Here is a 16,447-nt window from a genome sequence, read left to right on the forward strand (position 1 = left end):
GATAATTATAATGGAGAATGGGAGCAAGGCCAGAATAGACGACCGGCTTTATCTTTGTGCGAGTAATATTTCTGTGGATTTGTCTGAAAAGCGAGGAAGGTCGTGCAGACAAAAAGTAAAAAAACTTTGAAAAGAATGAAGAAGACACACAGAGAGAAGGTTACTTTGAACAGTCACAAAGTGGAAAACCAACCGTCTTCATTCAGTGTCGAGGACGTGAACTGTTGTTACTGCCAGAAAACATCCATTTGATGAAATGAAACACATCGATCTGGGAGTTTTGGACAACAGACTGGAGCTCATTTTGAGATGGCACAACAGGACTTTTTTTCATGAATAGAAATCAGTAGAAATGTGTGTATAGAGAATCAGTGTAGAAAACAAGTTTCAGCAGGAGATCTGCTGCCAGAAGAAATCACAGTCTATCTCTGTAAAGAAGATATATTCTGAAACTGTAAGCATTTTATTTAATTTACACTCGATCCATAGCCTTTGTTCGGTTTCAGCACATTTATACTACAGCAGATTAAGAGAGAATCAAGGCTCTCGAGCTTTTTCACTGGGGACTTTAAGCTGAACCAGCAATATTCCTCCAGCTTCATATATCAGCACAGTGTGCGGCATTTAAAAAGACCACTGTAGCTCAGGCCTACAGCCTATCAGACAGCTTCTCAAATTAAAAAGACTGAAACCAGTGTGAGTTGGTTTGCTCCCGGCTTGGATAAATTAAGTTGTCAGTGGCCACTCGGTGTGATTCATAGGTTCACAGGCCGTTTGTTTGTAGGAACAGATGCTGCCGCTCTCTCAGGGCTCTCAGGAAGCGCATGACACGTGAAGAAAGACCTTAAAGTAAACACTGTATCTTCACAGCTACCGCAGAGCGTGATGAAAGGATATGATGGATTTGTGGATGCTTCCCGAGGGGGCCACAGTTTTCCACTTAATGATGGTATTATAGCAGCTGGTGGTAAAGCCCTGGCATGAATTACAGCCTCCACAGCAGATAAAACCCAGCCTGCAGTCTTACTGTGTTTGTGTGGCACTGGCAAGATGCATAGTTGCCTATAGACGTGAAAACCTTATCACACTGTTTCGTAATATCCAGCATGTTCTCATCCCAACTCGTCATGTGGTGCCGCTCTGTCAGCGACCTTCCACGTCTACTTATGACATTTTAGGTATACTAAAATGTCATAAGTAGACGCGGGTTTATGCTCCAGGATGCTGTGATGGTGATGTCAACAAATGCACATGGTGGGATGAAGCAGCACAGTCCTTATGTTTACACACCAGCACAGACTGTCACCATGTTTGGGATTAGGCAACAAAATCAGCAATAGTTAGGTTTACAAAGAAGAGGCACATGGTAAAGTGCAGGGGAAAAAAGCGAATTTCAGACTCCCGCGATAAAGTCAGTTGTTTGTGTGCACTTATGGCCCTTATATTATGTGGTTACCGGCAGCATTATTCCCCAGTGCTGTCCTTCAACATTTCATGCGCAACTGGTTCCACCACCACAGACTTCTATAATGGGTCATAAGTGATGACTGAGACTATTTCTGAAGTGAATATACTGATTCACCTTCCTTATACATTCTTTATGACATTTAAATTATTGTTATTCACTGAAACAGCCTCTTTAAGATCTAACTGAATTTACCTCAATCAAATAAATGAATTAAATCATGATTTACTCCAGTCTCTGTATCAGCCGAACATCTAGGACATCATGTGAAGTCCACTGCAAAGACTGAATATAGTGAACGTACGGCGAGCTGACAGAGGCAGAGGTTTAAGAGCAGGGAGGTCGGCTTGTTGTAGTGAAGGCTCGTTAATCCTAATTAGTGCCCTTCACTAATGAAGCCATTAGCCCTGTTGTAGAGCCAGAGGGCCCTGATGCTGCTGCTGCAGATGCACTTGTTTTCATCTCATCGTGTTTTACCTTCACAAGTGGCCTCTAACAGGCAATAAATCTCACTACCATGCACTTTAATTTCAGCACATACGGCTTGTTATTAACAACTGTTACGAGTTATGTTTACATTCAGTCTTTTGTTTGAGCATTCTCCCTCATTACACTACAAAACCACAACTGATCAAATCTCACGTATACTTTAAAAAATGCAAACCAAAGCACAAATTAATTATTGAATTCTGCATACCTCTGAAATGCAACTTTTGTAGCTGCGGTCCACAAGGACATTTGTTTGTACTTGTGAGGACGGCGACAGTTGGCCTGAAGGCTGAATACTTATTATTCTATGGGGAGCTGAAAATGCTAATGAATAAAAGACGAGCTTGGCTCTGTGAATCTGCCCATACTGCATGTAGCCGGAAAGTCACTGAATTAATTATTTGTTAATCAAGCATCATCATGAAGTGGCAGAGAGTGTTACTAAATCAAACAGATGCCACGGCACAACAACAAAGACAAATAATTCATCAGTGAATTATTGAATAATGTTTATATAACCCTCATTTATGATGTTCCCGCTTCTCTTCAGTGAATCATTTAAAATTCTGGTGTGTAGCAAAACAAGGATCTCAGTTATCAGTGTCCCCTTTAGTGCATCGCCAACATAGAGGAAACTACTGCAGTGAACACAGAATGAACTACCAAATATAGAAAGAGCAAAACACAAAAGTGAAGAAAGGTGCCACATATACAAAAAATAAGGATGTTGCACAGTAACAAAAAGAGAAAAGTTTTCAGAGGACTCCAAAAACTGATGTACATGAGATATACAGTGTGGAATAAAAATAACTTGAGATAGAGACTGTCTTGGCTATATATGGCCCTAATTTTGTGTATCTTATGAGTTTATTTGAACTGGAAGGCTGGTGACTGTAACCCTAGATAGATGTGTGGCAAATATAAACAAGTATATCTGAATCATGCAATCAGAATATTTAAACAGACTTGCATTTTTGGCTCATTTTCTGACAACACTGATTTAGCCAAGTTGCCACAAGAAAATGTTGGCATTGTATGTTTCTGCAAACCATGAATACTTCACATTAGCATGTTTCTTATTTATAATATTAGCGTTTATAAAGAGACATAATATGAGGTCACCTGGAGGTTGAGGAGATGGTGGTTGGTGGGACATCCAGGCAAGATTATGGCAAAGCTGCAGACCACTGTTTGAGACCAACAAACAACATACCTGGTTGTTTTTTATTGAGTCCTCGCTGCGTCTTTCAGTGGCTTTTTAGCCCCCGGACATTGGTTTTAGCCCCCGAATGTTGCTCTTTGTCCAGTGGGGATTGTGCCACAGAAATTTGTTGTTTGTAAATGAGACATTTTTTTTCGCTTCCTGTCAAAATAGTGCCACAAAAATGTGTTATTTTTTAAACAGACAAGGCTGCACTTCCTGTCAAGATTGTGCCAGAAAAAGCAACTATTTTAACATGACATTGCTTTGTTTCCAGCCGTGGTAGTACCAAGAAACCTGATTGTTTTTACCAAGACATGCTGCATTTCCTGTTGGAATCGTGCCACAAAACCCAGTGGTTGGTTTTTGTTTTGTTTTGGTTTTTTTGAAACAGTGTTGCCTTTACTTACGAAATACTGCCACAAAACCTGGTTGTTTTTTCTTAAAACATCACTATGTTTCCTGCAGAGATAATGCCACAAAAAGCATTTTTTTATAGTGACACATTTATATATTTTATAGTGGCATGTTTTCAGCCGGGACTGTGCCCCCAAATCTGGGTATTTGAAGCCAAAACATGATCTTTCCTGAACCATAACCATATGATTTTTGTGTAATTGTTGACTTATCCGATGAATAATAACATATATCTGTGGTTTGCAGAAATGTAAAATGCCAAGATTTTTTGGGGTGATTGGTCTGATTGAAAAGTAGTTGACTTGAGTAACTAATTGCGCCAAAAACAATGGCAACAACTGTCCTGTTGTCAGTTTTAATACCTCCTTGAAACTTATTTTGTTTTCTTACTCAGTTCCATTTTGTTCTGTTTGCTTGTATTTGCTTGTGTTAACTTTTTTTATTGCAGGTTTCATTATGCTGGAAACAGTACTCTTTATCATGTTGGTGAAAATGTTTTTCTTTATTTGCTTCTGTTTGTTCTGTTTGTATCATATGTTCCTTTAAGCTACAGAGCTCTCTTGGCTACAGCAAGAAACCTTTTACTCATTATTTACTTTTTCAAACCACAACTCCCCAAATCCAGTTTGACAACTCCTCGCAACTATTTTGATGCTCAGGTCTCACAAGGAGTATCATGACTTCAGCTTCTGTCTCGCATAGAGTTTGCTCTCTTCCTGCCCTGCGGCTCAGAGAAACTCCATCAAATAGGAGCTTGTGCATCGCCCGGGGCTTCTGCAGCCTCATAACACCTGTCTCTGTTTGGAATTGGCCAGGCAGTAATGTGGATCTCTTTAAATCGGGCCTGTGTACTCCAATATCCCATCAGTCTCTCTTTCTCCATATTGATTGCCACCCCGCCTTCTTCCCTGCGAGTAATCACTGGCTGGCAGCAAAGGGGTGGGGGGTTTGGGGGGGGCATGACAGCAGTTCCTGGTTTCTGCATACTGATAAGATGTAATCTGTCTGCCATCTCCAGCTGGAAGTGCTATCCCGCAGCCGCGGGGCACGGGAGCGGAAATGACTCTGTTCTGTTCAATCATTGTTCCCACTTGAACTGGTTGTCTTAGTTGAGAGCTAAAAGATTTCACACACACACAAGGAAGGGGCTGTCCCTTTGATGAGCATTATCCACTTAGAGTGTAGAGTTTCAAGGCGACATGCTTTGCGACCGCTGACCTCCCGGTGTCCGTCTCTGGTTTTGCTTTATTTCTAAAGCGACAGAGATCATTTTACAAGTTTCGAGCTGCTGGATCACTCCTGACACTGCAGTTCTGCAGAGAGTGAATTTGACACCCTGTCTCAGATTGGTAATCTGCAGAGTCGCAAGTTATCATCTCTTCGTCTCAAGGCAATTTTAGGCAATATGTACAAATAAAAATCTTCTGTGATTTCCTTCCAGCTTCGACTTTTTCTTTCATAAGGAGTGCAAATTACGAAAGATTCGATGCTTCAATGCTAGGCTGAGCTAGTGTATGCTGTCTAATTGAACTAGTTGCATTTGTTGTTGTTGCCGTGCTCTCCTCGCGGGATTTTTGGCTCTCCTTATACTCTTTCAAGCGCTCCTGTTTGAGGTGGTTCTAGCCATCAGTCAAGTGTTGTTAAGGAAGGTATAGAGCATCCTTTGACATCACTACGTCAAGAGGTAGAAATGTTGCCATTATCGCAACATGCATTTTTTTTATTAGAGAAAAAATATAGTGGTATTATCATGAAGAATATGATATGGCACACCCATAATTGCCATGACACGCTATTTTCTTTAACTGAGACATTACTGTGTTTCTAGTATGGACAGTGCCATAAAAAGCAGTTGGATCACCCCTGACACCGCAGTTCTGCAGAGAGTAAATTTGACACCCTTTCTCAGATTGGTAATCTGCAGAGACTCGCAAGATGAAAGCAGCCCAGACTCAGATGTGACACCGTGTGTGTGCTCCCTGACACAGGATCGAATGTGTCTCTTCCCACTGAGCCTAAAGAAGCTTGTTAAAGTAGCTTTTCCTTGGGGGATCTATTGAAGATTCAGGCTGTTTGCCAACTACATTTAAGATTCTGTCTGAAAGGTTCAACTTCAAAAAGAAACTCAGAGCCAATCCGCCGCACACCCACCAATCACTGTCGGAGCCTCCCTTGCTTCTCTTTGCACGACAGCTTTGGAGACCTCGTCTCTGTCTCCCTGCTAGATTCGGATGGAAGTGTGATTACGGTGTCTTCTGAGTGGCAGCATCAATTTTACACAGCCGAGCTTCAGAACAAGATTAATTGCTCCACTTTGTCCTCTTGCTACCTTTGCCTTACGCAATTTCAACTTTGTCTCATTTCATATGTGTCAAAACAAAAGTCTCTCGGCACTGTTAGCACAGGACTTCTCTCTCCCTCTGCAGTGTTGCCGCTAGTTTAATCACTGTTGTCTGATCAAAACATTTCAGTAGCTGTCTGAACACTTAACTGTGCTGCATTATTAAGCGTGGACGGGTGCTCTGTGCAATGTGGCATGTGCACCGGAGGCGTGCAAAGTACACGCCAAGAGCAAGATGTACAACAATGATGTTGCCTCCGTAGCTTGTTGTTCCATAAAACTGCATCTTATTACAAGACTAGACAGGAGACAGTGGATGTGTGTTATGACTGTAAAAGGAGTGACAGTTATTCACATCCAAACACAACGCGCCTCATGGCTAGTTTGAAACATTCTGTCAACTCTGATGGGATCACGTACTTTGTTTAATCCCCTCACATCGCCCCCTCTGTCACTAACTCTCGTATTCTTCCTCACAAATCCTCCATGTGCACCGCAAATGTTCTTGTTCCCACCATCTGGCAGCGACACGCAATACAAGTGAGACAAGAGTCTCACTTCTGCTTCAGCGAGTTTTAAATTAGCACAGTTGCTTACTTATAATTATCCTCTTCTGTCTGGACCAACAGATTAGTTTCAACACATTTATGGTAAAAGAAAGGAAGTGCTCAGATCCTTTACTGAAGTAAAAGTGTCAATACCACAGTGCAAATGTACTCTTATATTAAAAGTCATGAATTCAGAGATGTACTGTCAGCAAAATGTTCTTAAACAGTCAAATTAGGGCTGGGAAATATGGAAAAAAGTCTTTATCACGATATTTTTTTCAGTTGATATCGATTTATATCAGGATATACATCAAATCACTATTTCTGTCAAGCTTAAAGGTTCCCTTTTACTCCTAAGTGAGATATGAAGATATCATAAGCTTAATTTTGGTTTAAATATTTATTTTCTGTCAGACATTGAACATGACAAAATATACTGTAGATCAGGCATCACCAACTGGCGGTCTAGTTACTAAAATTTCCTCCCAGCAATGGTCTGAACCTCATACCTAAAATCAGTGTCACAATTAATTGAACATTTTACTTTGATTGCGATTAATGAACGATTATCTTGCTTTTGGGTTTTTTTTTTCAATTATTGTAATTGTTATAAAACTTTCCAGCATTATATAAAAATTAAAAGCTCCATTTTAAACAAACTTCAGGTAAATTTAAGCACATTGTGCTGATAATAGGCCAACCTCTCTTGACTGCAGGACTTGACTCCAACTTCTGTTGATCTTCTGTAAAACATCTGAGCTATTAATCATTTTACTCAGGAAAAAAAACATTTGAGAAGGCCTACCTCTCCTATAGCTGCCACCAGCCTGCCAACATTCCCAGTGAGAAAAAGGGTGAAAATAACGTAATGTGCCAGTGGCCCCAGGCCCCCAAATTATTACATCTGCCCCTGGTAATAATAACAAGAACTCAGCGCAAACAGCTGGATGAGACACAGAGCCATGTGTCCTGCTGTTTCTAAATAATTCATCCAAAGTCTGATTAAACCTGAAACTAACACAAAGTAGTCTGTAGAAGTCTAAAGAAGGTACTTTCCACCTCTACAAATTTGGCTGTTTTTTGTCTGTGTCACTGCCCTGCTGTCAGACAATCAAAAATATCTCATTAGATTATTCACAGATTGTCACAAATGCATCAATATGTAAGCAGCATTTTACTGATTTCCAACTACTTCATACATGGTGGGAAACTTCAGTAAATGACAAATCATCATATTTTATAAGATCCTCCCCAATTTTCTCAGAAATCTCATAAAGAAAACATACCGACAGACGGCGCTTTTGATCATGCTAATTTATGCTGCACTCATGCTGTGACAACATATTAGGATATTTTGTCTAGCAACACAAAACTTTTTCCTGCCAGCTAGCAGGAAAATAAACTAACTTAACCAGCTACTTTGTGTTAGCTAAGTCTACATGTTATGGACAAGGCAGTACATTTACCTGTGTTTCCTGTAAAACAAAAGTCAGTTAACCACAGCTCACTGTTGTAAACTGTGCTGACTCACCCAGCTGAGGAAACTCTGGCTCCCGTCGCCGGTGAAGGGAGAGGACGGGTCAGCCTTAAAGACCCTGCCTGGCAAAGGTCCGTCAAACATCCCTGTGCCGGGTTGATAAGGGTCCATGTCCCGAAGCGCCATTAGCCGGCTAGCTAAACGGAGGCAGCTAATGCTAAAAACAACAGCACGGCTAACGGCTCCACGCGCACAGTAAAGCACTCACAGCGGTTTGTTGAAGAAAAGTGACACACGGTGACGGTGTGTGTGTGTGTGTGTGTGTGTGTAGATGGCTGGCGTTGGTGGTGGCGCTGTATGGGATGGGGGATGCTCAGTTTTCGCGGGGCTACTGTCTGTTGACCCGGAAAGACACGGGTCAGGTCTCAGAGGGGGGAGGGGCGTTTTTGACCTTTTCCCGCACAGGTGGCTAAAGAGAGGTGGATTTCAGGTGTGGAGGGGAAAGGAGAGGGACGACGCTCGAGACAGCGGTGTGTAATGCTGCACACGGCAAAAGGGGAGGAAGGACGGGAGACGCAGGCCTGCGGCCAGGACGACCGAGGGCGCGGAAGGAGCGGCGGGGCCTCCATTTGAGCCAAGAGCCGGAGACTGGGTCTAGAGTAAAGGGCACACACACCTGGATCGTCGCCGGGAATGAGATGCTGGAGAGCGGAGGTTCAGGTAAGTCTCCCGTCTAGGATTTCCATTTGGTCACGTGTTAAAGAGGCAGCTAGCCTATATCCAAGATATGCAAGAGCAAGTCAGCTAACTACCTTAAGAGAAGAGCCCTTGTTTTTGATGTGTTTCCCTTTCTTTATTTATTTCTTTATTTGCATTAATATTCTTTGTTTTTTGTATTGTTTGCTTTGGATTAAAATTATTGATTATTTTGGGATTTGTTGAAATCTGCGACTAATAGACTAAATCTTAGTTCAGAATCTGGATGTAATAGGAAGCTAACATGCACAGTTTGCTGACCCAATTTCACTCCCACTATTTTCGCCAGAGGAGGCCACCATCAGGCTGCGAGGGACGGACAAACAGCACGCTGCAGCCAGCGACTAGGGCCTGTCCCCGGTGAGATTGGACTTTTAAAGACACTGTTTTGACTTGCACATTATTTTAATAAATCAAAGTGCTTCTTCTAAATCCCTGTCTGCATGTTGTTTTGGGTCAGTGTTGCTCCTCAATAGAAGACCACTCTGTTTTATCAAGTCACCACTTACACCTGTCACACCAGCGTCCAGCATACAAAACTGGATAACTAATTAAAGCAATAAACTGGACAGGGGGAGATTGTTGCAGTTTTGTATTTTTTTAAAATTTGAAGCACATAAGTGTAAAGTTACATAAAGTACAATACAAGTACCTCAAAACATTATGTCACCTAGTAAATTGTTTGTATTTGGTTGTTTTTTTTCTTGTATTTATGACAACTTTTTGCATTCTGTTTTTGTTTTTAGTATTTGTAACATTTTGGTATTTGGTTAATTTTCTCTCTCTGTATATCTATATATCCATATCTATCTATATAGGTGCATACACATACATAAATATGTACATACTAACATACAGATTTCTTACTGTGTTTATGTTTCTTTTAATTTTAAAGTATAAGCATAAACTACTAGTCACGTACCTCAAAGCTGCACTAATTCACAATACTAGAAAACATTTACAATTAGAGTCGCCTTGATGATACACAGGTTTGGATGTTTTCACAAGTGAGTCTGTCTTGTTCTCAGCTGGTAAAGAGGTGGGGGAGTCATGTCAGCAGGCTCTGATCTGAGGCTTCGAGGGGGTTATCAGCAATATCTGCGTAACAGAACAAAGCCGTGCCTCCCTTTGATGGCAGCCCTAAGTTAGGAAACATGATTAAAGTGCTCTACTTTCTGCTAATCCTCTGAGGGGAAACTTGATAAATCTACTGAGCAGCAAAAAGGACGTGGAAGTGAGCAGCAGCAAAAAAAAAAAAAAAGGTGGGGGATGGAAGCAGCATTTCAAAACGTGTCCTGTCATTCAGTCTTTGCATGTGAAATACGGAAACCAACGATGCTCTTTTTTGCCTGCATTTAGCAATTAATGAACAAATAAGTTCAGAGAAATGTTTTCAACTCCAAAGAATTTCCTCCCAGTCCCACTCACTAAAGTGTGCAGAGGGATGAAAAGCGAGATGACACACTTCACATTTCTCTCATCCTCTGTAGTAAAATGTCTTTCACAGAAACTGAAGGGCTGTTATTTGCAATCATCCCCCATCCTGCTTCTCAATACTAATCACCCCCTCTTTTTTTCCTGCGCCTCAAACCATTTCATGCTGTCTCACTCTGACATTTTACAGAAAGCCTCCAACTCTTTTTGTAATTGTTCACCACTCCTTCTACGTGGACTAGTTGATTATTTTTGTTGCCGAGCAGATGTCTTTTGTCTGAGGGTTTGTGTGTTATGTAAGGAGGATAATCTCCTACATCTGGGTGGTACCTCATCTAACTTGATGAGATGCACCTGCAAGTGCTGCTCCCAAAACACAAAGACCCTGGACTGCAGTGATGCCAAACATATGACACATGCCTCTATATCAAGAGTGATGTTACCATTTATGTAGTTATGAGGTGATATATGAATATATATGAGGATATAGTTTATAACCAGTGGTGGGCTGTCAGGGCCATCAGGGCCTTCTCTGCTGGCCCTGTCAAAATCATAATTTGTCTTTCATAATTAAATAGAAATGTGCCTGAAATGTGTGTATGTAATTACCCACTTCACTATAATACAATAATGATAATTACTTGTTCGGTGTGCCACAAAAGAAATATGTTTTTTCCTCTTATGGGGCTGTCCTAGGATTTCCTATGTCATTTAAATGCATCACAGCTCCTCAGACCAGGTCTTTTGGTAGTGCTAGCCTTTAGCCGGAGCCCAGACCTGCAAATTGAATGACAGTATTATCAACCAATCAGATTTTGATATAGCGAGTGGTCGAGCCTTTGGTGACGTCGCAGCTTTGATCTCCTTGGCGGGTTTTGACGTTAGCAAACAAGCCTATTGATGGGGAAACACAATGGCTCTGCTTTTACAGCTGCTACCGACCTTGTTGCCGACCTACTTTAAGTTCCCTTTGCAAGAAGATCGTTTTCAGACAAATAATTACAAGAGGAAGACCTACACCTAAACTGGATGGACTTATTAAGGCAAGCAAAGGGTTTTGTGTGGCATTTCACCAGTAGGAGTGGCTAACAGCTAGCACTGAGCTAACAAAAAAGCTAGTTTGCTGGTCATGTTTACTGTTTGACACCACTGAGGGACGTGGAGTCGCTCTGGTTTTGGCAGCCTGAGCAGCTTCACTGAGGCAGCTATCAAACATCAAGCCTCTGAGCGTTATCTCATGGCAGTGGTACATTTGAAGACTTTGGTGAGTTCAGAGTGGATTTAAGAGACCTGAGACAAGCCTGCACAATGAGAGAGTTAAAAAAAAATCGTGACATTTGCTATCAGACTATAATGTTGACTTGCCACCGCCACAGTTTTTACTGGGACATCTGGAAAAAATCAAAATGACTTCATAAATGCTGCTGTTGAAGTGCTTAATGATGCTATCAAGGAAGAGATCAGCCACACCAAGTTTGTGGAGGTTATAGTCAATGAGACCACGCTGCCCAGCTGTCATATGTCCTCAGGTATGTCACCGAAACAGGTGTAAAAGAGATATTTTTAAAGTTTGAGGATGTTATGGATAAAAATGAGCACATGATCTGGCTGCTTTAGTGCTTGAAGTGTTGTATAGCTATGGTTGCAAAACAAAGTTAGTAGCACAGTGTTATGGCGGAGCTGCCCTGAAGGTGTGCAGGCTCATGTGAAAGAATCGATCCCCCGGGCTCTTTTTGTGCATTGTTTTGCACACACGTTAAATCTTGTAATGTCCCAGGGAGCATCAAAAATTAAAGACTGCAAGATTTTTTTTCAAATCTGGGAGGATTGTTTGCTTTTTTTAAACATTCAACCAAACGCACCAAATTACTGGATACATTTTGCCAGAGAAGGCTGCCACGAGCCTCTCAGGTGCAGTACTTTAACTCCAGGTTGGTGTGTACAGTCCATGATAAAAGAGATGAGCTTTTCCAGCACATCCTTGACCACACTGAGGATTTTGACCGCATTGACTTCTGTTTTCTTTTTCTTTTTGCCTTCTTTCGCATTTTTGACTTTGCTGATGGAATCCTGCAAAATAAGAGCTTAGATGTTCATTTCAGTCTGGCCAGAATTGCAGACTTTTGCCAGAGCATTGAAGGTGAGTGTGGAAAATTTGATGGCATTTTTGACAAGAGGGTGAGGGCCTTGGGACAGCCAATGACAGCCAGAGGAAGACTTTTGCGCACACTACAGAGAGCTGCACACAGCTGTGATCGACAGCATCTTTTGCACAAATTAAGAATCGTTTTGAAGATCACAAGAGGCTGCTGTTTGATGCATTGCTTGATTCCCAACTGGTCCACAATCTAAGCAGACATTTCCCACATCAGAATGAGATGAGACGTCCTGAATGAGAGATCCAAGCACAATTTGGCTTTCCCAGACTCAGAGCTGAACTCAAAGTGATGTATAACATGACAAACTTTCAGGGGAAGAGCCCAACAGATCTACTGACATTTCTGATGACTGCCGGGCTTGCAGACAGTATGTCACACCTGTATGCCCTCTCATGCTTGATCATAACAACCCCAGTGTCCACAGCCTCAGTTGAGCGATCTTTCTCGACTCTCAAACGCATCAAAACATATGCGAGGAAAACAACTGGACAAACACGACTGTCGGCACTGGCTTCTTTCTCCATAGATGAGAAGCTGGTCATTCACCTAAAGCAGGAAGTGCAACTGCACGCGGAGGTCAGTGGATGTTTCATCAGAGAGGCTCGAAGGATGGGTGAGTGCTACTGTTTTTTTGTCAGATAAGTTATTGTATTGTTTTAGTTTATCCAATATTATGCATTGTTAGGGTTGTATGTGATAAGTATTGTTGGGTGTAACTTACACATTTAATTTCTCTTATTGAACTGAAGGCCGTGCAGTGATGATGTAATGGTAAAGTTTATAGTATGGAATCGTTTTTTTCTGCCTTGTGGTGTTTGTGTGCAATCTGGTTGCTTCGAGACATGTAGGATGATGTGATGATGGCACTGCAAGCGCTACTTGTGGTGTTGCTGTTGTTTAAGATCAGTTTTCGTGTTGGTGTTGATGCAGTGGTGTTTTTGTATGTGGCACTGCTGGCAGTCACTGCCGTGAAAGACGTTTGTGTGCGTCGCTGGCCATTACTGCTGGCCCTGAGTGAAACCCCACCGTACGCTAATGTTTATAATGCATAAGAAGTACCCACAGTAAAATTTGTATGTGTACTTATATTGAAAATCAACCAATCAATCAAACTTTATTTGTATATACAGACTTTAACACATACTGCTGTGTACAGTAAAACCGGAATTCACCACCCTTTTTCTCCACCTGCACTTCATCCCCTCGTCAGTGAAGTTTGCATCTAAGTCCAAGTTTTCAGTTCAGTCTGTTTCCCTGCTCTAAAAAAAAAACATATCTATTTGAGCTCCAGTTGTCTACTCTTCTGCATTTGAGTCCAACCGGCTCTGACATGGGATAGATGCAGTATATATGTGCATAACATACTGTATGTGCTGTCGGGCGCAAACCTTCTTTCTCAGAATGAAAAATATGATGAATTTCAATGCAAAATTTTGCATTGCAACATATATGTTAGTGATACATATGTAAATGTATATGTTCAGATTTATGAAGAAAACATATACAGTTTTAATATCCTACATCGATTTAAGAAATACTCCGTTTTTGCCATTCTCAGAAGTTGCATAGCCTAGTAGATAAGAATATTTGCATGTCATGTTTCTTTGAAAATGACGTTTATATATATATGTGCAATTTGTATATTACAAAAATATGTATAAATATTCTATATATTATAACATGTATTCCATAAGGAGATTCAAGACAACGCTCACACACTCAGCACAATTTAAAACACTGTAATTATGATTCAAAGGAGTCAAAAATTAGCACCCACACCTTTTATGTTGGGTAAAGGATGTATTTCCTGCTGTTGTCATCTGGTGTCACATTCCTGTCTCCATAAACGTTTTTAATATTCAGCTGTGCACTCACAGGTGTGTTCTGCCAAACCTGTCAGGACGTAACACTCGAACCATTCATCTCCATTTAGCCACACAGTCTTCTCAATGAACAGAGGAAACAAATGGCTCCATTTTTAGACGTAATGGATTTCAGCGCTGGCTGCTTGTTAAACCACGCAGAGTGGCGGCTGGATTATGGGATAAGATAAGTGTTAAATTGAGGATCCTGTCTTCTACAATGGGATCTATGACTTATTTTCTGCATTAGCTAATGGTTCGCTTTGTCTCAGGTTTGAGGCTCGCCATGACAACTGACTCCTGAGTGCTGCCTTTTGTCGAATGGAAGTAATCTGAACTGGAGTGGCTGATTCAGTCACTCAGCCTACTCATTATCCCGTGGATCTGTCCTCCTGTTCAAAACCAGCAGCTATTTTTGAGTGTCTAATACAACCATCGAGAATGCTTTGCTTTAAAAGTGAAGCTTGACTGCACAGTAACAGTGCAACATTAGACTTTTCTGCCATTCCCTCTGTCCATTTCTCTTTTCTAAAAAATCAATTGCTGCATATTGTGATGATTATTCTCTCTAATTCTTTTTGAAAATCATATTTCAGCCTTTGCCTCTGAGCCAATTATTCCATCTTCTGCATATTTTATACATGCCTGTTGTCCCAGATTCATGAAAAAGCCTCCTGGCTGAAGCCATGTCAGAGAATTAAAGAAGAAATAGTTAAAAATAAATAATAAAGTGCACACATTTCTGCAGGGACTGAAGAGAAAAGAAACGGAGGAGGAGGAGGGGGGGTGAAAGACACTGTTTGTGAAGTTGAATGGCTCTTTGGTTTTGAAGGGAGGGCGGCCCAATAATCCGGTCACGTTTTCATCTCAGCGTCTGTCATGCCTCAAAGCTTTCTGGCATCCCAGTGAACTCTAACAGTTGTCTGGCCTCCAAGACTGTGCACCTCGGCGAGTATAAAGGACCAGGCACGTTCAGGCTTCTCAACAGATGCTCTCACCCTCGTCCTCATTTTGCCTCTAATAAAGCCAGATTAAAATCCCACTCATGACTGTTACATTTTTTGTAAATTCATAATCAGTGTATTTCAAAAGCATGATGTAATGTTACCATGTGCAGACACAACACTTCACAAAAGAAAGGCTTATTATAATCAAAGAGAAGAGGCGAATAAGAGGAGGAAGTGCCAGCAGGGCTGCACCTCCTCTGTTGTTTTTCTGCTCCTCGTGCTTTAATGATCAAATGCCCCCTGGTGGTTCAAAAAAGTCATAAGCACTTTTTTTTTATCTTCTTTTAGCAGCAACTTGTTTTTGTTGTGACATTCTCGGAACCGTCATTGTTTCTCTTATCTACTAACAGAGCTTTCTTCTTCAAGAAGTTGCCTGAATATTAAAACATCTTGTCAGCAACAAGCGATTCAGCACAGTGCTGTGCTGAAAAGTGAATTTTCTCAAGTACTGTGCAGTAGTACAATTTTAAGGTACTTTCCGTGAGTTGATTCATTTGATTCTATGTCACACTTCTACTCTGCTGCATCTCAGGTAGCATTATTACAGCTACTATCTTTTTCTCACAGCTAGAGTTACCCTTCAAGCTTGTACATAAAAACACAGATCAGATCAGGTTGTAAAATGCAATACATACACAAAATGCAGTGTCTAGTTGGGGTACCTTTCATATTCATACATCTATAAATTCTACCAGCGAGACATTTCCCCTCTAGATGTGCCAAATGGTCTTCTTTAAAGGTCCAGTGTGTAGGATTTAAAGGGATTTATTGGTCAAAATGGAATATAATAGTGTAATATTTATTGTATAATCACCCAAAAATAAGAATTGTTAGAATGAACTTAGAATGAGCTGGTTATCTGCAAACGGAGCAGGTCCTTTTTCACTGGGGCCACCACCCAGCATGTCCTGCATTGATGACATAGTCCTTCTAGGAGACACTTTAGGACACATCAGCATTTACAATACAAATGATATGTGATCAAATACATCCCAGACCACCTCTGTAAGTAGTGATTCGATCGCCATTTGTCTTAGTGGTTGTTAACACTAATTAACGCTGTCCACTTGTGACTGGATAACCTAAGATGCATGTTATAGGTGTAAACAGGCTCTTTGTTGTGTTTTTGATACCAAAATGAGCTTTATTCTGTTGTCAATTCTGAAAGGTAAAATGGACCCAATTGTAAACAGTGTCATCTAGAAAAAATTTTTCCAGTTCATCGTCTATGGAGCAGCACCACACAAATTTGAGTTTTAGCACTCTGGTTTTTCAGATTTGGCAAAGAGTT

Source organism: Plectropomus leopardus, chromosome 9 (assembly GCF_026936395.1).
Source record: "Plectropomus leopardus strain MGB_pleo_1.0 chromosome 9, ASM2693639v1, whole genome shotgun sequence".
Lineage (NCBI taxonomy): Eukaryota > Metazoa > Chordata > Actinopteri > Perciformes > Serranidae > Plectropomus > Plectropomus leopardus.